This window comes from Lissotriton helveticus, chromosome 3_1 (genome assembly GCF_964261635.1).
Source record: "Lissotriton helveticus chromosome 3_1, aLisHel1.1, whole genome shotgun sequence".
Lineage (NCBI taxonomy): Eukaryota > Metazoa > Chordata > Amphibia > Caudata > Salamandridae > Lissotriton > Lissotriton helveticus.
In genome coordinates this window covers 1,191,612,085-1,191,620,503 of record NC_136061.1, presented here as the reverse complement: position 1 = coordinate 1,191,620,503, position 8,419 = coordinate 1,191,612,085, and positions in this window count along the sequence as shown.

Sequence of the window (8,419 nt, the reverse complement as noted above, 5' to 3'; positions counted from 1 at the left end):
ACACCACCCTGGGTTAGACAATGGCGATATGCAAATCAGCTCTGACCCTGTTGCCCCATGGGAACAGTCCAGTCCGAACTACAAAAGCCATGTCCTTCCCAGAACGGAATCAAGCATCCGAGGACCGGACCGGTTTCAAGGTAACACCTCTCTTCAGCCCGGCTAGCTTGACTCCAAGTGGTGTGGAGTGCCTGGGACCCACGTCTGGGCATCCCCAGCGCACTTAGGGCGGCAATTGCAAAAACAACAAGTGATGGACTGAATGCGGATCAATGTCACACACTCCCCCAGTCAAAAGATCTGGGCCCAAATCCATCGTTTTTTTGCACTCCACACCACCCTGGGTTAGACAATGGCGATATGCAAATCAGCTCTGACCCTGTTGCCCCATGGGAACAGTCCAGTCCGAACTACAAAAGCCATGTCCTTCCCAGAACGGAATCAAGCATCCGAGGACCGGACCGGTTTCAAGGTAACACCTCTCTTCAGCCCGGCTAGCTTGACTCCAAGTGGTGTGGAGTGCCTGGGACCCACGTCTGGGCATCCCCAGCGCACTTAGGGCGGCAATTGCAAAAACAACAAGTGATGGACTGAATGCGGATCAATGTCACACACTCCCCCAGTCAAAAGATCTGGGCCCAAATCCATCGTTTTTTTGCACTCCACACCACCCTGGGTTAGACAATGGCGATATGCAAATCAGCTCTGACCCTGTTGCCCCATGGGAACAGTCCAGTCCGAACTACAAAAGCCATGTCCTTCCCAGAACGGAATCAAGCATCCGAGGACCGGACCGGTTTCAAGGTAACACCTCTCTTCAGCCCGGCTAGCTTGACTCCAAGTGGTGTGGAGTGCCTGGGACCCACGTCTGGGCATCCCCAGCGCACTTAGGGCGGCAATTGCAAAAACAACAAGTGATGGACTGAATGCGGATCAATGTCACACACTCCCCCAGTCAAAAGATCTGGGCCCAAATCCATCGTTTTTTTGCACTCCACACCACCCTGGGTTAGACAATGGCGATATGCAAATCAGCTCTGACCCTGTTGCCCCATGGGAACAGTCCAGTCCGAACTACAAAAGCCATGTCCTTCCCAGAACGGAATCAAGCATCCGAGGACCGGACCGGTTTCAAGGTAACACCTCTCTTCAGCCCGGCTAGCTTGACTCCAAGTGGTGTGGAGTGCCTGGGACCCACGTCTGGGCATCCCCAGCGCACTTAGGGCGGCAATTGCAAAAACAACAAGTGATGGACTGAATGCGGATCAATGTCACACACTCCCCAAGTCAAAAGATCTGGGCCCAAATCCATCGTTTTTTTGCACTCCACACCACCCTGGGTTAGACAATGGCGATATGCAAATCAGCTCTGACCCTGTTGCCCCATGGGAACAGTCCAGTCCGAACTACAAAAGCCATGTCCTTCCCAGAACGGAATCAAGCATCCGAGGACCGGACCGGTTTCAAGGTAACACCTCTCTTCAGCCCGGCTAGCTTGACTCCAAGTGGTGTGGAGTGCCTGGGACCCACGTCTGGGCATCCCCAGCGCACTTAGGGCGGCAATTGCAAAAACAACAAGTGATGGACTGAATGCGGATCAATGTCACACACTCCCCCAGTCAAAAGATCTGGGCCCAAATCCATCGTTTTTTTGCACTCCACACCACCCTGGGTTAGACAATGGCGATATGCAAATCAGCTCTGACCCTGTTGCCCCATGGGAACAGTCCAGTCCGAACTACAAAAGCCATGTCCTTCCCAGAACGGAATCAAGCATCCGAGGACCGGACCGGTTTCAAGGTAACACCTCTCTTCAGCCCGGCTAGCTTGACTCCAAGTGGTGTGGAGTGCCTGGGACCCACGCCTGGGCATCCCCAGCGCACTTAGGGCGGCAATTGCAAAAACAACAAGTGATGGACTGAATGCGGATCAATGTCACACACTCCCCCAGTCAAAAGATCTGGGCCCAAATCCATCGTTTTTTTGCACTCCACACCACCCTGGGTTAGACAATGGCGATATGCAAATCAGCTCTGACCCTGTTGCCCCATGGGAACAGTCCAGTCCGAACTACAAAAGCCATGTCCTTCCCAGAACGGAATCAAGCATCCGAGGACCGGACCGGTTTCAAGGTAACACCTCTCTTCAGCCCGGCTAGCTTGACTCCAAGTGGTGTGGAGTGCCTGGGACCCACGTCTGGGCATCCCCAGCGCACTTAGGGCGGCAATTGCAAAAACAACAAGTGATGGACTGAATGCGGATCAATGTCACACACTCCCCCAGTCAAAAGATCTGGGCCCAAATCCATCGTTTTTTTGCACTCCACACCACCCTGGGTTAGACAATGGCGATATGCAAATCAGCTCTGACCCTGTTGCCCCATGGGAACAGTCCAGTCCGAACTACAAAAGCCATGTCCTTCCCAGAACGATATCAAGCATCCGAGGACCGGACCGGTTTCAAGGTAACACCTCTCTTCAGCCCGGCTAGCTTGACTCCAAGTGGTGTGGAGTGCCTGGGACCCACGTCTGGGCATCCCCATATCGCCATTGTCTAACCCACTGGGGATGCCCAGACGTGGGTCCCAGCCACTCCACACCACTTGGAGTCAAGCTAGCCGGGCTGAAGAGAGGTGTTACCTCGAAACCGGTCCGGTCCTCGGATGCTTGATTCCGGTCTGGGAAAGATATGGCTGTTGTAGTTCGGACTGGACTGTTCCCATGGGGCAACAGGGTCAGAGCTGATTTGCATAAAGCCATTATCTGACCCAGGGTGGTGTGGAGTGCAAAAAAACGATGGATTTGGGCCCAGATCTTTTGACTGGGGGAGTGTGTGACATTGATCCACATTCAGTCCATCACTTGTTGTTTTTTGCAATTGCCGCCCTAAGTGCGCTGGGGATGCCCAGACGTGGGTCCCAGGCACTCCACACCACTTGGAGTCAAGCTAGCCGGGCTGAAGAGAGGTGTTACCTCGAAACCGGTCCGGTCCTCGGATGCTTGATTCCGGTCTGGGAAAGATATGGCTGTTGTAGTTCGGACTGGACTGTTCCCATGGGGCAACAGGGTCAGAGCTGATTTGCATAAAGCCATTATCTGACCCAGGGTGGTGTGGAGTGCAAAAAAACGATGGATTTGGGCCCAGATCTTTTGACTGGGGGAGTGTGTGACATTGATCCACATTCAGTCCATCACTTGTTGTTTTTTGCAATTGCCGCCCTAAGTGCGCTGGGGATGCCCAGACGTGGGTCCCAGGCACTCCACACCACTTGGAGTCAAGCTAGCCGGGCTGAAGAGAGGTGTTACCTCGAAACCGGTCCGGTCCTCGGATGCTTGATTCCGGTCTGGGAAAGATATGGCTGTTGTAGTTCGGACTGGACTGTTCCCATGGGGCAACAGGGTCAGAGCTGATTTGCATAAAGCCATTATCTGACCCAGGGTGGTGTGGAGTGCAAAAAAACGATGGATTTGGGCCCAGATCTTTTGACTGGGGGAGTGTGTGACATTGATCCACATTCAGTCCATCACTTGTTGTTTTTTGCAATTGCCGCCCTAAGTGCGCTGGGGATGCCCAGACGTGGGTCCCAGGCACTCCACACCACTTGGAGTCAAGCTAGCCGGGCTGAAGAGAGGTGTTACCTCGAAACCGGTCCGGTCCTCGGATGCTTGATTCCGGTCTGGGAAAGATATGGCTGTTGTAGTTCGGACTGGACTGTTCCCATGGGGCAACAGGGTCAGAGCTGATTTGCATAAAGCCATTATCTGACCCAGGGTGGTGTGGAGTGCAAAAAAACGATGGATTTGGGCCCAGATCTTTTGACTGGGGGAGTGTGTGACATTGATCCACATTCAGTCCATCACTTGTTGTTTTTTGCAATTGCCGCCCTAAGTGCGCTGGGGATGCCCAGACGTGGGTCCCAGGCACTCCACACCACTTGGAGTCAAGCTAGCCGGGCTGAAGAGAGGTGTTACCTCGAAACCGGTCCGGTCCTCGGATGCTTGATTCCGGTCTGGGAAAGATATGGCTGTTGTAGTTCGGACTGGACTGTTCCCATGGGGCAACAGGGTCAGAGCTGATTTGCAAAAAGCCATTATCTGACCCAGGGTGGTGTGGAGTGCAAAAAAACGATGGATTTGGGCCCAGATCTTTTGACTGGGGGAGTGTGTGACATTGATCCACATTCAGTCCATCACTTGTTGTTTTTTGCAATTGCCGCCCTAAGTGCGCTGGGGATGCCCAGACGTGGGTCCCAGGCACTCCACACCACTTGGAGTCAAGCTAGCCGGGCTGAAGAGAGGTGTTACCTCGAAACCGGTCCGGTCCTCGGATGCTTGATTCCGGTCTGGGAAAGATATGGCTGTTGTAGTTCGGACTGGACTGTTCCCATGGGGCAACAGGGTCAGAGCTGATTTGCATAAAGCCATTATCTGACCCAGGGTGGTGTGGAGTGCAAAAAAACGATGGATTTGGGCCCAGATCTTTTGACTGGGGGAGTGTGTGACATTGATCCACATTCAGTCCATCACTTGTTGTTTTTTGCAATTGCCGCCCTAAGTGCGCTGGGGATGCCCAGACGTGGGTCCCAGGCACTCCACACCACTTGGAGTCAAGCTAGCCGGGCTGAAGAGAGGTGTTACCTCGAAACCGGTCCGGTCCTCGGATGCTTGATTCCGGTCTGGGAAAGATATGGCTGTTGTAGTTCGGACTGGACTGTTCCCATGGGGCAACAGGGTCAGAGCTGATTTGCATAAAGCCATTATCTGACCCAGGGTGGTGTGGAGTGCAAAAAAACGATGGATTTGGGCCCAGATCTTTTGACTGGGGGAGTGTGTGACATTGATCCACATTCAGTCCATCACTTGTTGTTTTTTGCAATTGCCGCCCTAAGTGCGCTGGGGATGCCCAGACGTGGGTCCCAGGCACTCCACACCACTTGGAGTCAAGCTAGCCGGGCTGAAGAGAGGTGTTACCTCGAAACCGGTCCGGTCCTCGGATGCTTGATTCCGGTCTGGGAAAGATATGGCTGTTGTAGTTCGGACTGGACTGTTCCCATGGGGCAACAGGGTCAGAGCTGATTTGCATAAAGCCATTATCTGACCCAGGGTGGTGTGGAGTGCAAAAAAACGATGGATTTGGGCCCAGATCTTTTGACTGGGGGAGTGTGTGACATTGATCCACATTCAGTCCATCACTTGTTGTTTTTTGCAATTGCCGCCCTAAGTGCGCTGGGGATGCCCAGACGTGGGTCCCAGGCACTCCACACCACTTGGAGTCAAGCTAGCCGGGCTGAAGAGAGGTGTTACCTCGAAACCGGTCCGGTCCTCGGATGCTTGATTCCGGTCTGGGAAAGATATGGCTGTTGTAGTTCGGACTGGACTGTTCCCATGGGGCAACAGGGTCAGAGCTGATTTGCATAAAGCCATTATCTGACCCAGGGTGGTGTGGAGTGCAAAAAAACGATGGATTTGGGCCCAGATCTTTTGACTGGGGGAGTGTGTGACATTGATCCACATTCAGTCCATCACTTGTTGTTTTTTGCAATTGCCGCCCTAAGTGCGCTGGGGATGCCCAGACGTGGGTCCCAGGCACTCCACACCACTTGGAGTCAAGCTAGCCGGGCTGAAGAGAGGTGTTACCTCGAAACCGGTCCGGTCCTCGGATGCTTGATTCCGGTCTGGGAAAGATATGGCTGTTGTAGTTCGGACTGGACTGTTCCCATGGGGCAACAGGGTCAGAGCTGATTTGCATAAAGCCATTATCTGACCCAGGGTGGTGTGGAGTGCAAAAAAACGATGGATTTGGGCCCAGATCTTTTGACTGGGGGAGTGTGTGACATTGATCCACATTCAGTCCATCACTTGTTGTTTTTTGCAATTGCCGCCCTAAGTGCGCTGGGGATGCCCAGACGTGGGTCCCAGGCACTCCACACCACTTGGAGTCAAGCTAGCCGGGCTGAAGAGAGGTGTTACCTCGAAACCGGTCCGGTCCTCGGATGCTTGATTCCGGTCTGGGAAAGATATGGCTGTTGTAGTTCGGACTGGACTGTTCCCATGGGGCAACAGGGTCAGAGCTGATTTGCATAAAGCCATTATCTGACCCAGGGTGGTGTGGAGTGCAAAAAAACGATGGATTTGGGCCCAGATCTTTTGACTGGGGGAGTGTGTGACATTGATCCACATTCAGTCCATCACTTGTTGTTTTTTGCAATTGCCGCCCTAAGTGCGCTGGGGATGCCCAGACGTGGGTCCCAGGCACTCCACACCACTTGGAGTCAAGCTAGCCGGGCTGAAGAGAGGTGTTACCTCGAAACCGGTCCGGTCCTCGGATGCTTGATTCCGGTCTGGGAAAGATATGGCTGTTGTAGTTCGGACTGGACTGTTCCCATGGGGCAACAGGGTCAGAGCTGATTTGCATAAAGCCATTATCTGACCCAGGGTGGTGTGGAGTGCAAAAAAACGATGGATTTGGGCCCAGATCTTTTGACTGGGGGAGTGTGTGACATTGATCCACATTCAGTCCATCACTTGTTGTTTTTTGCAATTGCCGCCCTAAGTGCGCTGGGGATGCCCAGACGTGGGTCCCAGGCACTCCACACCACTTGGAGTCAAGCTAGCCGGGCTGAAGACAGGTGTTACCTCGAAACCGGTCCGGTCCTCGGATGCTTGATTCCGGTCTGGGAAAGATATGGCTGTTGTAGTTCGGACTGGACTGTTCCCATGGGGCAACAGGGTCAGAGCTGATTTGCATAAAGCCATTATCTGACCCAGGGTGGTGTGGAGTGCAAAAAAACGATGGATTTGGGCCCAGATCTTTTGACTGGGGGAGTGTGTGACATTGATCCACATTCAGTCCATCACTTGTTGTTTTTTGCGTTTGTTTGATTAGGGCATGCACCTGGATTTATTAGTACGTTTATTAAATTTTTTAAACATAATTCTAGTTGGTGGCCTGCACTTTTAGTAGGGGCCTAGTTATTTTTATTTTTTTTGCATTTAATTTTTCTTCTTTTGTGAAGGAAAGGTCTTGCAAAGTTTACTAAATGTTTCCCCATTTTTAATACATTTGCAATTATGATTTAATTCACTTTGTGGCCTAGTCTGCCAATGACCCTTCCAGCCAGTGGGCCCTGTATAATTCATGGGTGCATGAAACAACTGTTTCTGTGGTGTTTGTTGAATTAATTGGTAATAGGGATGTTCGCGAGGAGCACTCCAAATTCAATAATAGACTAAAACTATTTAATTAACTGGTGCTGTGGCTGATAAGGGTTGTCACTCCTTAAATAAACTGTAGTTAAGACTAGCCAAGAAGTTAGTCCAGTCACGTACTGTTCACGTGGTGTTATCTCACACCTTAAACAATATTCAAACTGAATCAAAAGTTTTCCAATTGCTTCACATTCATTTAATTTTCATGAACACATCAGAAAAATCATGTTTCGAAACACATGTTTTGAATCAATACCAATACATTTTGTAAACACTGCTTATTCACAAAGTCAATTGTCAAATTATTTTTCAATCATTTCAATCAACATTAGAACATAACACATCTTTGTTGCGTGCCTGATGCATTTCGGTACCCATATGGTACCTTCTTTAGGGGCCACTCTAGAATGAAAAAATAAAAAATATTTATGATTGCTTTATATGCCTATGGGTGCTAGTGTGGTATCTAAACGCAATGTATATAATCATACGTGTGGTCAAAAAAGTGGGTATGCTGTGTATACCTTCTGTATTGAAGAGAAACCTAAGTTAGAAACCTGGTACGATTTACTACACTCGCTCTGATGCAAGATAGCATTCTTCATATGTATTTTTTGATAGTTTCTTACCAGATTAATTCGCGGTTATGCCGATGGTATGTACTGTGAACAAAAGTAGACAATGAGTGTCTAATATGCAAATAGGACCGGCCGGTTTGAAAATGAAGAACCATATATGAAAAGTCAAGATGTCTGACTCAAGATACCAAATGTCATACCTGTTTATGTTGATTATGAACTTTTGACCTAGAAAACGGTAAAAATCGATGAAAACCATGTCAACTACCGAGATAGTATTCATTAAACGTTACTCTGCCTGGTGAATGATAGATAAACATACCTGTTGTATGTTCTGTTCCCGAATCTACAAAGTAAAAAATGAGAAACCAACATGAGTTTCCCAGTCCAATCCTGTAAATGTGCTTTAAAGCTGTACGTTGTTTGAGCTTGTTTGTGGCCATGCCTCCTTGCTCAGTGTTAGATGTTGTTGATGCAATGTTGCACTGATTGGTAGCACTTTTGTGCTTCCAGCCAGTGTGGCCCTTGACAAAGACTTGCATGAATGGTTGGCAATGATAGCAGTTTAGTAAATTAATATGCTTGCAGATATTTTCACTTATCTTAAAAAAATGTATTTCAATTTTTTGAATT